At 30.5% G+C, this 16,433-nt stretch overlaps 1 long non-coding RNA gene across 1 annotated transcript in view; it reads left to right on the top strand.

Moving 5' to 3' along the window:
- The first annotated feature begins 478 nt into the window (after positions 1 to 478).
- LOC308652831 overlaps positions 479 to 16,433 on the top strand; it is a 143,572-nt gene continuing 127,617 nt past the window's right edge. The window contains exon 1 of the long non-coding RNA XR_014022906.1: positions 479 to 614. This is a non-coding gene — a long non-coding RNA (uncharacterized lncRNA). The remainder of the gene's footprint in view (positions 615 to 16,433) is intronic.

Here is a 16,433-nt window from a genome sequence, read left to right as displayed (position 1 = left end):
TTAGTTTTCGGCGGATACAACATCTTTGTATGTGGTGCTGAGAATCGAACCCGGGCCGCACGCATGCCAGGCAACCGTGCTACCGCTTGAGCCACATCCCCAGCCCTTATTCCAGTTTTAATTGCTGTTTAATATTCAACTTTACAGAAACATCATAATTTTATACCTTTATGTTGCTCCTTACTAGTAAGACTCAGAAGAAATAAAGATGTGAATTTCAACTGTTAAGGAATCTAGGTACCTTGTTGGACATGTAGTGTGAAGTAGTTGAAGTAGGGAACGAGGTTAAAAGGTAAAAACTTTTACAATTTCTTTTACACCTGTTGAAAGTTATCAATTGGTTGCATTCTTGTTTTAAAAGTAATTTATAAATAATCCTTTAATTATAGTGTGATTATATTCAAATATTATATGAAAGTCCCACTAGAAATATGTTATCCTCATTATTTTATGAGCATTTACCCAAATTTCTTTGTTTACAGCTGGGGTCAAAATGTAGAGAACTCAAAGATATTCATTTTGGCCAGTGTTACAAGATCTCAGATGAAGGCATGATCGTCATAGCTAAGGGATGTCTGAAACTACAAAGAATATACATGCAGGAAAACAAATTAGTAAGTACCTGTTTTCAATTTTGTTTCTAAGATTTGAATTCTTTAAACTTCATTTATAATTTTTTATATGTATTTTCTTTTGGTAATTGAGAGGCAAATAATTAAAAGCAAAATCCTCTCAAACTGATAATTTTTATAAATTGATCATTTAACTTATTAGATGTGTCTTAACATGATGTGTCTTTTCTAAATTCTGAGAGTGAAGTAACTCCGGTAAATTGGAATATATAAAATTTATCGGCCAAACATGCCTGTGATTGTGGTTCCTTTTGATTCCCCTAGGAATTATAATAACTCTAGAGAGTTGAGATTTTTTTTAATCCCTAGAAAAGTGTACATTTGTGAAATAGAACTTTTTACTTACTATGGTGAAAATGGGATTCAGTAAATTGATAATTGCATAAATTTTATATTTTAAGAACATACACATATAGTCATATACGTTTAATGTATTTATTTAAAGTCATTCGATTTTATTTTATTAAGACATAATTCATTTATTCCAAGATTTACCGTTTTACAATATATAATTCATTGGGTTTTTTTTTATTTACAAAATTGTGTAGTCATCACTAACTAATTGTAGAACATTTTCATTATCTTTAAAAGAACACTGTGCCCATTAGTACATTCTTCTAGTTCAGGCAACTGCTAATCTACTTTATTTTTTTATAAATTTGCCTAGACATTTCATATAAATAGAATCACACAATATGTGGTCTTCTGTATCTGGCTTATTTTACATGGATATTTTCAACATTTACTCATGCAACCTGTATCATAACTTCTTTCTTTTTTTATGTCCAAATAACATTCCAAACCATTTAATTTTAATTTAGTAGGTATATTGTACAAATTAACAGAAAAAAATTGTCACCTGGGAGGTACTTAGGAGTTCTCAACATTGAAAAATAGTCTAATGAAAAAAAAAAAAAAAGAAAAGAAAAAATAGTCTAATGGAAAATGTTTGCAGGTTAAACTGAAATAGCAAATCTATAAAATCTTTAAAAAATTGCATCTCAAAAATATAGAGGTCTTTTTCTTGTCCCTTTGAGTCAGTTTATAAAACTGATATTTAATAAATAGATCTCATAAATAAACTTAAATTTGAAAGGTTTCTTGAAGCATTAGCACTTCAGTGGGATAATACTATTATTAAAGATTTTAGAAAACTTGAAACATTTATAAACTGAAAATAAATGCTTTTTTTCTTATATATAGAATATTTTTTTTCCCTGGCAATATGTAGTAAAAATACTTCACAGCTGGGTGTGGTGGCGCACACCTGTAATCCCAGTGGCTTGGGAGGCTGAGGCAGGAGGATTATGAGTTCAAAGTCAGCCTTAGCAAAAGCAAGATGCTAAGCAACTTGGTGAGACCCTGTCTTTAAATAAAATACAAAATAGGGCTGGGGATGTGGCTCAGTGACGGAGTTCAGTCCCGGGTACAAAAAAAAAAAAAAAAAAGTAAAAAAAGTCATGCTCCTCCTTACATTTAATATAAATGTAATCATTTGAGGCTGTATGACTCTTAAGGAGAATTAAGTCTTATGAGTCAGAGACTGAATTTTGAACTTTTGATTATTTATCCACCTGTATCATGACCTTGGGAGAACTACTTAAGGTCTTTAAACCTTATTTGTAACTGGTGCTGTGATATTTGTCTTTTGATGAGTTGTAGTTTTGAGAATTAAATGACATCTCCAAATTCCTTTGTATAAACTCTGTACCATGTGATATTAAACATATAGTAGTTTTTATAATACCACAATTAAAATTACTAAACTGTTCATTTCTACTTTATACTTAAGAGAAATTAAAGAATAGTAATCCCAACTTAAGTAATAGGATATTTATTGATTTTGACTAATATTTTTTTGTTGTTTAAACACAGAGTAATATCTTTATTGGCGTTGTAAGAAACCTTTTTTAAAAGTATAACTTTAATTATTTATTTCTTTTATGTGGTACTGAGGATCAAACTTGGTGTCCCACATGTGCTAGGCAAGCGCTGTACTCCTGAGTGACAACCCAAGCCCTGAAAGAAACTTTTAGCCAATGGTTCTTAATGAAAGCAGCTGTTTATGTGTATGTTTAAAGGTTCTACTTTATTTTCACATTTATTTTCCCCTGATATTATGGTGCATTAAAAAGATGATGTATGGTTAAATCCTAAAGAAATCATTTCTAGATTTAGTTTTATTCATTAAACATTTTTATTGGAAATTTGAAGTAATTTTGAAAAGTCCTAAGGAAAGGTAAATTCAATAAAAAATTTTTCCCATTTTAGATTCTTAGGGAAGTTTAGAATAAATTAAATTCTATTAATAACTAGTTATTGATAACTAAACCTTTATAGGAGCTTTACTCTTTATTTTTAAAATTTATGAAATAAAGAGAAATATTTGGGCTGTGGTTGTGGCTCAGCGGTAGAGTTATCGCCTAACACGCGTGACGCACTGGGTTTGATCCTCAGCACCACATAAAAATAAATAAAATAAAGGTATTGTGTCCAACTACAACTAAAAACATATTTTAAAAAAAGAAATATTTAAATTACTTGCAAAGCTACAATTTAAAAGTAGTTTGGCAGTTTTCATTTTGATAAGTATTATTTATCATTTAAGAATATTTTTTACTAGCAAGTAATTGAGGTACTTACAAAATTTTATACTAGCAAGTAATTGAGGTACTTACAAAAAACACCGTGTCTGAAAAGATACCATTAGAACCTGACCTGTGCTTTAACAAATATAATTAGCCAAATTGTTTTGCTAATTTTCTTAGTAAATTGAATCTAAAAAAGTCTAAAAATAATCATAGAGTAGTTTTTGTAAAGTATAAAGTTTGCTGAATTGAATTAACAAGTTGTTTGGTTTTTACATATCTTGGCAGTTTTTGACTGAGTACACATCTTTTCATATTATATCTTGGCCTTTAGATGGCAGCATTGTCTTTGTGTATTTCAGTGACACAGCTTTTGTTTCCTTCTGTAACTATGAAGATATAATGCTTATATAGTTTATGCTTATATGGTTTATGCTTCATTTTAAATTTTTGTCCTTTAGGTGTTCTTAATGGGAAAATTTCCTTTTCAAGTCATTTGAAATATTATGTCTAGAAGGCTACAGAATGAATTTGCCATTTTATATGAAGTAGCAAGATATTTGAATATTCTTACTTGTGGCCCTGATTAAATACGATGAACTTTAGAATATGGGAATGATTCCTGTGTTCAACAGAGGGAGAAGTTTTATCACATGGAAAGTGAAGATGATTTGAAATTTTAAGATGCAAATGAATTGTGGTGAAGCACAGATTTGAGAACTTACATGTAGAATCCTCTCATTTTTCAGTGCTAGAAATGCCTTGCACCCACGTGTATAGAAACAGATTTAAGGAATTCAACTATTGGAAAGAGTCTAGCATGTTGCATGCATGTGTCTCCTTTCTAATGATAGCTTTTATATCATTTCTGTGTAGTACTTGTGACAAAGCTATTTTTAAGTCAGATTAGACAGGGCATTGTCTTAGTGCATTTTCTGCTACTGTAACATAATACCTGATACTGGGTAGTTCATAAAGAACATATTTTTTTGTCTTATAGTTCAGAGGCTAGGAAATTCAAGAGCATGTGTCTTGGTGAGTTGTGTCTGTCATCCCGTGACAGAAGGCTGGAGAGCAAGGGAAAGAGGGAGGAAGGGAGGGAAATAGGGAATTTGGGGAAGAAAGAAAGAAAAAGAAGCATGCAAAAGCAAGTGAGAAGGGGGGGTCAAATGACTTTTATAACAAATCTACTCTGATAACAAACCCACTTTCAGGATAATGACATTAGTTCATTAATGAGGGCAAAGGACTTATTACCTCTTGTTAAAAGCCACCTCCCAATAATGTTGCATTGATGATTAAATTTTCAACACCTGAACTTTGGGGGACACATTCAAATCATAGTAGTTGTATTGTTATTGATGATCTAGAAACCTTTGTATATATGTTCTTTCTGCTTCTTTGTTCTCCCTGTATCAGATTCTGCTTCTGTACTTTTTTAGACAGAAGTTCTTTGGCTGGCTTTTTATTTGGTAGTAAAATTATAAGGTCAGATATATTATCTCTCATTTGCTATACAACTTGATGTTTTTTAAAGTACTGGGATTTTATGATTTATTTTAAAAATAACTTCTGTGGTCACTCTGAGGCAGGATATTTGATATAGATCTGTGTTATTATGTATTTTGTCTATTTTTTTTACACCTACTCTGAAGAGTTAGGCTGTGAACTAATACAGTTTTCTCAATTATCAGGAAAATTTTAATGTATTATGAATAGATTTTAGAAAGTTTTAGGGAAATGATAAAGATATCCTGTTTAAAACTTGACTGCTGAAAGTTAATTTGGTCTTATATTTTTCAATCTTCTGATTGATATTTGACTAGTGTTATAATTTTATGATACTTAGAGATCTTAGGTGCTGCTGTAATGATGTTGTTTTTGGAGGCTTACATGAGGTAGTAGAATCTAAATTTACCCCTCCAGGATTTCTTCCTCTAGTTTGGAAGCATTTTAAGAGAAGATAGAGGCAAATGACATTTTTGAATCCCTGTGAACCAATTGAAACCTGAATCCTGCTATTTTTAACCAATTGACTTGATTGAGCTGTCCTAATTTTTGCTTTCATTTCCTTCTTTTCAGAAAGGATGTAATACTACTTCAAACATTTTCTTATGAGGTTCAGACTGAGATTAAGAAGTATAATATCAAATGTATAACACCACTGATAGTATAATTCATTTTGCTGTTGCTGATTTGAGGCTATTATAGTAATTAGGTAGACAGATGTCCATGTTGGTCATCAACTAGGTTAATATATAAGATAAACATTTAAATGGCATTTTATGAAACTTACATTTCCAGACTCTTCAACACAGAGATATTATATTCAGTGTTTTTATAAATTAGGGTTAATATATTCAGGAGATTGGTTTTCCTCACTCCCAGTTCTCCTGGTGTACTCCTGTATTTTGTTTCTCAAGCCCTCCTTGTGAGTGATTTTATGTGTAATACCTGACATAAATATTTCACATTTGTAAGAAATTCTGTTTCTAATAAATATTGACTTCAGCCTTTAAAATCTACTATGGTAAATACTTGCCTTTATTTTTTTTAATTTTCCCTCTTAATAATGGAACATTTACTTAAATCCAGAGTAGTAGTTTCCAGTGAACAGTTATATTTAATTGTACCATTCTAAAGAACTAACAGAGAGGTAGTGAACTTCATCTTATTATTACATACCACTGTGTTAGTCTCTTTGGACTGCTCTACCGAAATATTATAGACTAGATAATTTATAAACAACAGAAATTAATTTTTTTACAGTTTTGGAGGCTGGGATGTCCAAGATCACTGTGCTGGCAGATTTGAAGTTTGATGAGAGCCCACTTATCCATTCATAGGTGCTTTTTTTCTGTGTTGTCACATGGTGGAAGGGCCCACTTTTTTGTAAATTCATGAATCCTATTAATTAAGGCTCAACCCTTATGATCTAGTCACCTCAGAGAGGCTCCCCACTTCTAATTCTATTATCTTGAGGTTTAGAATTTCAAAATATGAATTTTGGGGAAGGAACAGAAACATTAAGACAACTACATTTCAGGATTTTGCTATCATTTGTTGATATTTTAAAATACTTCATAGTAGTTACCTTCTTTTGGGTTTCAAGTACTAGTACTATGCTGCTTTATATGATTACTCTTCACAACCACTATGTAATGTATTGTTTTTATCCCATTTTACATATGAAGAAATTGAGGCCCAAAGAGGTTAATAGCAAACAAGTGCCAAAGTCAAGATTCTAACTCAAATCTATTAAGATTCCCAAATCTTTTTTTCCTAACCATTTTGATTGCATGTATACTTCATAGATGTTACTAATCCACATAGGTTTGTACCAAGCAACAATTTCCAATAGATATTATTTGCCTCTAACACACTTAAGGATAGGCACTCTTAGACATCAAAGGTTGAAGTTAATATTAGCAAAAGTAGAAAATTGTTTTTGCTAGGAGGATAATATATTTCAGGGGAAGCTTCAACTCTAAGTAGACACATTAATAATCTTTCTAGGAACTTGGTTAAATTATCAAAGAGGGAAGCTGTCTTCAGGATAGTGTTTATCTTAATCCTGTACAATTATGAACATAATTCATTTTTATTGTAGAATTGCATTCTTTATATGTTTTGCTATTCTGCAAACATAGTATCTTATATTGTAACATTTAGATTTAAATTTCAATTCAATTTTGTCTAGCAGACTTTTTTGTTGTTGTTTTTGGTACCAGGGATTGAACCCAGGGGTGCTTCATCACTGAACCATGTTCCCAGGCCCTTTTATTTTTTTATTTTAAGACAAGGTCTCACTAAGTTGCTCAGGGCCTAACTAATTTGCTGAGGTTGGCTTTGAATGTGATCCTCCTGCTTCAGCCTTCTGAGCCACTGGGATTACAGACATGTGCCACTGAGCCAGGCTGTTCAACAGTTTAATAAAAATTTTAATGAGTTCATGAACTCTCTGTTCCTTAACACTTGTTATGTTCATTCAGCTCAGTTAACATTTGAACACCTACTGTGTACCAGGCATGGTGAGAGACCTACAGAAAAATTGTACTGAAAGAAGAAATCCTGGCTAGTGATAAGTGATATGGGAACAATAATTGAAAAAACAAAAAACAAAACAAAACAAAACAAAACAAAAGAACAAAGAAAAACCAAAGTTATATTTGAAGGATGGGAAGGAATCAGAAAATTCTATAAATAGTAGGTGAAATTTAAATAGGATCTTGAATGATGTATAGTGGTATAATGATTATGTAAGCAAATCTTTTCTTAAGGGAAAGATAGTTGCAATTGTGGGAAACAACATCAACAAAGATAGGCATAGGAAAATATGTGAAATATTTAATAAATGGTAGATATTACAGTGACATTGGGTTTACATGTGGGATTAGTGTTTATATTGTGGTCTGGAAAGAAACTTTGGGGTCAAGTGTTAAGTTTCTTGACTTATATGCTAAGAAATTTTGAAGTCTCTAGGTAATAATGATTATAGCATAGGATTTCAGCAAATGTGAAATGTGATCAGATTTTGTGTCTTGTATTTTTAAAAAATATTGATAAATTAAAAATATACAATACTAAAAGTAGTAAATCCATATGCCCTTCACTCAGAAATTATTAACATTTTGTTAAATTTGCTGCTACTTATTAAATTAATAAAACAAATAAACTTTTAGTTGTCTTTCTTTGTTGTCATCTCATTGTTCCTTCCAAAGGTGACTGTAATGATGATCTAAAATGCTTTAAAAAATATTTTAACATACATGTGAATAACCAGGAACAATATGTGGTATTGTTTTATTTTTGTTCACACATAGTTTATATCTGGTGTCATATGGGTAAGTGTTTGGTCTTGCAAAGTATGTATCAATCTATACATTGTGCTTTTAATTTTGTTTTTGAGATATAGCTACAATGAATATATAATTTATTCTCTTTCCACATTTTTTAATTGATACATTATAGTTGTGGGTAATGATGGGATTTATTGTTACATATTCATACATGCACATAATATAACAATATAATTTGGCCAATTCTGTTGTTCTATAATAGGTATGTATCTTCTGCTAATCTGTTTTTTATTGAAGGAGACTTATATTGCATCTGTTGTTTTACTCTCCTACGCAGTGTTGTAATCAAATCCTGTGTATGTTTTCTGTTTATGTCCAAGCATTTCTCTAGGTATATATGTACAAATGCTAAGATATGTACATTTTTCAAATTTTTACTAAATCATGCTAAATTGCTCTTTCTTAACAATTGAAATTATGTTGGAGAGGTGTTTCTTAATGATGGATTGTCCACTCAGGACAGGAAGTATCTAGTTATCTTTATTTATATCCATCCCCCCTAGTAATGACATAAAATAAATAGATATTAAATAAATGTTGGTTTAGTGACTTGAGTTACTATTGAATTGCACATGATTTAAAAATAGATTTCTTCAAATATTTTGGGAACACACTTTAAAAAGATGTGTTTGATGGGGCTAGGGTTGTAGGTCAGTAGTAGAGTGCTTGCCTAACATGTGCGAGGCCCTGGGTTCGATCCTCAGCACCACATAAAAATAAATAAATAAAATAAAGGCATTGTGTCCAACTACACCTAAAAAATGACTATTAAAAAAAATGTTTGAGTATACGAGTAAAGGCTTAAAATAGTTTAAAGGTGGACAGTCAAGAGTTTTTCGATTTTCCAAGAAAGTAAATTTTCTTTGATTTGTTACCATATTAATGATACCATTTTTTGATTATCAATTTTATTTAGCCAAAGTTATTAGTTTCAAAAGGAATATTTTGAGTGATAGTTGTCCTTATTATGTGATTCTGATCTACTAGGATACAATTTCTATTTTGGTCAGAATTATGTTGATTTGTATATTCTTACTGTTAATAAATTGGTTTTATTTTGTTAAAATAGTATTTGAAAGATTCAGTTTAATTAAAAATACCACTTATTTTATACACAGAATAAATTCGGTCTAAGAATAAACATTTTTACTCATTTTAAGTTTTTGTTTGATGTTACCCTGTAATTCTCTTTTTAATATCTTTCATTTAAGCCTAACTTTATCTATCAGTTAATTTGATATGGATATAAATTAATGCATTCTATCATTTAAATGACATAGAGTACAATAAAGAATGAATATGTGCATATATGTATGTATGTGTGTATTTTTCTTCTATGTGCCACTGTTGTATGGAGGACAGGCTGTGATTGGATATTATCCAAATAACTTTTCTTTGGAATACATTATTTTTTTTTATACTCTGCAGATTTACTTGCTTAATTATATTAGTTTAGTAATATTAAAATTAGTTCACAAACTCCAGGGACTCATCAACTAATGATAGAAGATATTCAAATGCAAACAGGATCTCAGGAGGAAATTATCTTAGTATTAAAAACTCTGATATATATACCCCAATGTGGATAATGCAGAATTTATTATTGTCAAAATAGGAAACTCCAAATAGTATTTCAGTATTGTTTACTTACTTATATCCTTACTAAATTACTTGTTTTGGTTTTAAAACTTAGTTAATTGAAATTACGGTGTAGAGGAGCTTTCTGAGGGCAGGAAGTATTTAGTGATCTTTATTTATATCTATCCCCCCAGTAATGATGATGATGATGATGATGATGATTTTGGGGGCCAGGGATTCAACCCAGGTACACTTAACCACTGAGCTACATCTCCAGCTCTTTTTATTTTTATTTTGAGGCAGGGCCTTCTGAAGTTGCTGAGGCTGACTCTGGACTGTGATCTTCCTCCCTCATCCTCCTGAGTTACTGGGATTACAGGCATGTGCCACTGTGCCTGGCTATTCCTCAGGTTTTAATTCCTCCACTTGTGTATATTTTATAGTTTAAGTCCTGTTATTTGTGTAATTTTTGTTTACCTTTTTTTAGGATATTTGTATATTTTTTAAAAATCAGAAGATTTGAACAAATCACATTATCTCCAAGAAAAAGCGTGGAAGTGCTATCTCAGACTTGGTGTTCAAATGTTAACAGTAGGGGATAGTGGTTGAGGTAAAAAGTTGAGTCATTAGGCTTAGCAAATAGAAATTTTATAAGGTTAGATGTCAATGGGATGCTTGGGAGTACATTAATCGTGTCATGAGTGCATATTCCTCAACTTCCTTTCTAACCTGTCAACAATGGAGGTAATATTAGTTGGATGAAGGAGAAGTTTTGGGTAATGCTTTTCTTTATCTGCAGTAATGAGGTGCTGGGTTTTTATGTTATCCAAGACTTAATTCCATTTATTATTTTAGTGATTAGGCTTAAGGAAAGAATTGGAGAATTAGTCCCGCCCCCTTCTTCTTATTCCTTTTCTTTAATGTTTTGCCTTTCTGAATATGGCTTACAAAATAGAGTGAGATCTGGCTTCTGATTCATAGGGTGCACCTTTTCCATCATTACTGTGAAATATCTGTGCCACTTAGGCTTTCAAAGGAGATTCTTTCTTCAGCCCAAATCTATACATTTTGTGTTCTTATCTAAATCTTTGTATTAAGTACTGTTCCTATCAGTGTTACAGATTTTGCTTACTGATATTTTGCAGGCTGTTTTCCTTTGCTGTTTCATGAAATTCTTGTTAAAGGTCTGAGTGTGACTTGCCTTATGGTCAGTAAAAGGATTAATAGTCATGAGATTCTGGGGGAAAATTCTGTCCTTTTCCTATAACTTCTCAATTTTAGTAGCTGAGAAGTTTAAAAGCCAGACAAAGTCTGTAGCATTTTGATCTTTTTTTTAAGCCCTCGTCCTATTGTATTTTATCTTGTATAGCTATATCTTAGTTGTAGAAGAGATCAATACTATACTTTTCTTTAGTAGATGCATAATTTATTTTTGGTTTCCAAAATATGATAGAAGTAGTCAGGTTATTTCAGTAGAGTTTGGGGATAAAAATTTGTAGTGCCTATTACCAGACTTTGAATTGGGTTTGAGTGTAAAATCTAGGTGTTTATAATTTATTTTAATAAGATGTATAAATAACTATATTAAGAATCTGTAATCAAATAAAACCGTTATAAGTATGACTTCTCCTAACTGAACTGTACTTGGGTGATTATTCATCTTTTATTTTCCCTTTACTCAGTGTCTTTCAGAATTTAGAAAATATGTTTATTAGTGTTGTAAATGCCTGGAGATTATAAAATTATTTGCCTCATGTTTTTCTAGCTTTTCATTTTCTTATAAGATAGTTAATATTTAACTATTTGAAAACAATTTTGTAGTTTTTGATATTTCATACATTTTAAGTTGTTGCAGGATATAATATTCTATGTGTGTGTGTGTATACATATACATATATATATATACCCACACATAAACTCCTTTCATTAATAGGTTAACAAAATTTTTCATCATAATTAATTCCATTGTGTAGTATGTATTCTATCAATTACAGTTGTTTTAAGCTTATGATAATTGAAGAGCTTAATGGAAAACAATATGTAAGATAAAGATATATTGTATACTCCAACAAATTCACCCTTGACCTAAATATTTCTAAATGTTAACTTTCTTTTATTTTTATATTCACAACCCAGGAATGCAGTTGCTAAAACACTATTTTCATCATTTACAAAATCTATAGTGCTTATTTGAAAGATTTCTTCAGTTGCTATTCTCCATGTCATCATTTTCTTTACTTGTACATGTATTCTATGTTTCTTTTTATCATTTTGCCTTCATTTATTATGCATTTATTGTCTTCAAGCTCAGTTATATATTATTTTTTCTTAAATATTCATTGAAAAATTTACCATGTTTTACTTTTCCATATTTTATCAGCTTCCTGTATTTAATTAATTCTTATTCATTAATAATTAGTTGTAGATTTGAGGGTCTCAGTTTAGTCATGTCTCCCAATGTACTTCATAAAATGGGGATGAGATTTTTATTTTTATTTTTATTTTAACCTGTATGTAGTAACTGAGAACATATTCAAGTGTTTTGATTAAGTGGATTGATGGTAGGACTTCTTAGAAATGTAATTTTTCTAGGGTTATGGGGTTGTGGCTCAGAGGTGGAGCACTTGCCCAGCATGTGTGTGGCACTGTGGTTTGATTCTTAGCACCATATATAAACAAATAAATAAAAATAAAGGTTCACTGACAACTAAATATATATATATATTTAGTTATATATATATATATATATATATATATATATATATATTATATATATATAATATATATATTAAAGAGAGAGAATTTTTTAATATTTATTTTTCAGTTTTTGGTGGACAGAATATCTTTATTTTCATGTGGTGATGAGGATTGAACCCAGTGCCCCGCGCATGCCCGGCGAGCGTGTCACCTCTTGAGCCACATCCCCAGCCCCTAATATTTAAAAAAACAAAAAAAATTTTCTGAAAAGACTTAATGAAGATGAACATTTAATACTGAAGTTTTTCTTATTTAGTTCTGGAGAAATTCTTGAGACAAGGAAGAAAGCTAATTTATTTCAAAATCACATTTTAAGTGGGGCACATATCATTATCTTAAATATGAGTGCTTTAATATTTACGTAAAAGTATAGCTTTAGGATATAAGATTTCGTTTTACTGAATTGGTGAAGTATACTTCATTCTATAGTGAAGTCAAATGATTGTTCGTTAGTGTTCAAAGCAAAAGAATGGCACTGATAGTTTAAAGAAGTATAATCCTAAGTAAATCTGTCCTTTTCAAGTTTTTAGAAAATGGTTTCTTAATGTTATATAATGAATCAGACATAACTTTCCTATGTTTATATATGAATACATGACCAGTGTAACTCCACATCATGTTCAGTCATAAGGGGATCATAATTAGAATGTTATATTCCATGTATGAATAATATGTCAAAATACATTCAACTGTCATGTATATCTAAACAGAACAAATAAAAAATTAATTGAAAAAGTAAATGTTGAGGCTCCTGACTTTAAATTGTTTTTATTGCGAATTGTGTATTATATATTTTCATTTCTTGGCTTATATCCCATTGAGGATATTTGGTTTCTTGTCCTACCAATGTATTTTCCTCCTTTTTACACAACTCCAACAAAAATCTCTCAAGACTGTTAAGTCATACTTTAGTTACTGATTCTTATAAAGATGAGGCTGAGTTTGTTTAGAAGAACTTGCCTTTATCATGGCAATTAGAAAGAAATGAACTACAAATAAGTTTGATACATATTTTCATTGCTTGGTACCTGTGAAACATACAATGCAGATCAACATTAAATTTAGTTCAGTACATTGACATTGCTATCTTGAGAGTAAATATACCATGAAGAAATTATACTGTTTTTTAAAAAATACTTCATGTAAAATTTTGGGTTTTAAATTTTATTATTTAATTTTAAATTTTATTACATATTTTTGCTTAATATGATCTAACACTTTTATAGAATCAAAATTGAGGGAAGAAAGACCCCAAGAGAAGATATTTTGTTAAATAATGATTCTTCATTTTTTTGAGGGCTTAAGTGAAGCTTGGACAACTTGAGGAAAGAAAACTTGGACAAGTATTGGTTCTGCCAACTATATTGTTTACCTAGTTTTAAGTTGCATTTTTTCCCCATTTTGAAGTGATATCTTTTTCTATATACACATAGCTTTCTTTTATAAAATTAGTCCAAGTATATGGAAATAATTTACTTCATGTTCAAATCTATTTAAAATAATCAGTTTTCTAATGTGTTTTGTATTATAATGTTTTTAGATTTGAGTCAAGAACAGTTTTTTTTTAAGGATACAATTTTGTCAATTTCTGATCAGTATAAGAATAGGAAATATTTTACATTTGGTCTTTCAGAGTGGCAAATCATTTTCAGTCTGGAGTGATAACATGTTAATAGGGGTAGCTTCCCCCTTTCTTTCCATAAGGACACACCTTTCTACAGCTATTGTAGAATCTTCTAGAAACTTCTTCCAGTTACTAGAATCAACTTATTAATCAATCACCTTAATGCTTACTCTCCACCTCTAAGCTTCTTATATTTATACATGTCTAAGGTTAGTTTTCATTTTTATGCACTATAATACTATATTACATTAAACTTGCATGATTATCGTACTGATTTTGCATTTCCTTCTGATCCTTCCTTTTAAAAATTTGAGAAAAGTCCTTTTTCTAATAAAAAAAATAAAGTGATTTTAGAAGATTTGAAACCTGCTTTCTGCAAATTCCTGTATAGCATGCCTGTTAATGAGCTATCCATTCATTGTGTGTATATATATATATATATATATATATATGTGTGTGTGTGTGTGTGTGTGTGTGTGTGTGTGTGTGTGCAGGGGTAGTATTTATATTAAAGAACTCATAAAACCTTTTAATGATAGTTGAAAAATTTTGAGTGAAATAATACCAAAATGGTATTTTAAATGATTTTTCTAATTTCTTAACATTTAAAAATGATTATTATTGGGCTGGGGTTGTGGCTCAGTGGCCAAGTGCTTGCCTATCATGTGTGAGACACTGGGTTCAATTCTCAGCACCACATACAAATAAATAAGAGTTGCACTGACAAGTATAAAAAAATTTAAAACAAGATTGTTATTAATGCCTTTAAAAAGAGCATACATGTACTTACTACATTATTTAAACAAGACCAGTAGAATTTAGTTTTAATACTAATTCATTCTCCACCAAATTAGTTTTGAGAATCTGTCTTTTAACAATTAAATTGATGGTATCTTATCTTTAGGCAGTAAATGGCAATATCCACTAAGTACTGGTCCTTCCAAAACTTCTGTGGTTTCATTTATTATTAACATGCTGTTTGACAGCTGGCCTTTACTAATCTCACACCATAGCTTGAAACTTTTTCCTTAAAGCTTTATAGTTGAATTACAATACATTGTATCCTTTGTTTTCTCCTGGAAAAGGATTTAAACAAACTTTCTATTGCAGTTGTTGAATATGTATTTCATAGTAACCACCATGAAGTTTGAAGCGTTTAAGAAGATGAAGAAGAAAGATAAAAGATACACATTCAAGAAGGCTTGGTTTCACAGTTGCTGCATAATCCTTTCTGCTGTCATTGGTACCCTAACCCTGTACCTACCAGAACAAAAGAAACTGAATTGAAAATTGTGGTAGCTAGGGAACATTCTGTTGGCAGCACATCGCATGGCCCATAGGCGTGTCAGGTCTCAGTTTGATGCTCTTTATTCTTTCTGACAAATGTGAGGTAGGGTCTATGAGGGGGAAGTCATTACTAGACAGAGGGCAGTGTCAGATCAAAAGTAACCAGTGATCAAACAAGGTAAAGGGCTGTGGAAAATAGGCTCTCATTCTGGCCCTCAACACCTGCCTGATCACTGAAGGGAATAGTCCTTATGTGTCAGGGCAAGTTGATTGTCTTTGATGTACAGTGAATTAGAAGTCAGAATGGAAGCTTAACTGGAGTACAGAAGATTTTTACTTCCTAGTTCTTGGGCAATTGAGTGTTTAAATTTTTTACTTTAATTACCTAGAAGTTATAGAAGTCTTTCTCTGTTGAATAAAATATTAAAGCTTACTTATATTGACTTTGTTATTACTACATATTTAGAGATAGTGCTAATAAATAATTTTGACATGGTATAGACAGTCTTTAGAAGTCATCAAACTCTTAGTTTCTCATGCATCTCAGGGTAGTTTTAGATCATTTGTGTATGTGTAGTTATAGTGCATACTAAACTTGGAACATATTAGGTTCTCAAAAAAAAAGTGCATTCTAAACTTGGAACATACTAAGTTCTCTCAAAAAAATTTTTTTTTACAGTTACCTTACTAATACTAAATAATTTCAAATAAATTTGAATTAGTCCTTTGTACCTAATATAATATGTAATATAATTAATTATATTTTTTCTTTTAAGCCATTTCTAATCAAATTAGTTGAAAGAAAAGAAACATTCATAGAGGTTTTATATGATTTTGTGGGTTTATTTTAATTGAGGTTTTATATGGCAAAGATTCTTCACTGGTTCTTCTCTGTCCTTTCATCTTTACAGGTATTTGATTAAAGTTCAGAAGAAGGGTGATATTTTTATTAGATGGTTTGTAGATAAATTGACAGTTGGGATACATTTCTAAACATTTGTGGTTTTTTTTTTTCTTTTATATTTGCAAAGTAAAGCTTTGACTTTACCATGTTAACTTTTGATATTTTAAATATTGCTGAATTTCTTTGAGGTTCACAAATAATTGC

The sequence above is a fragment of the Spermophilus citellus genome, assembly GCF_964194105.1.
Source record: "Spermophilus citellus genome assembly, chromosome: 1".
In the NCBI taxonomy this organism is placed as follows: Eukaryota; Metazoa; Chordata; class Mammalia; order Rodentia; family Sciuridae; genus Spermophilus; species Spermophilus citellus.
Note: the sequence above shows the minus strand (reverse complement) of the source record. Positions and strands in the feature narration are given on the sequence as shown.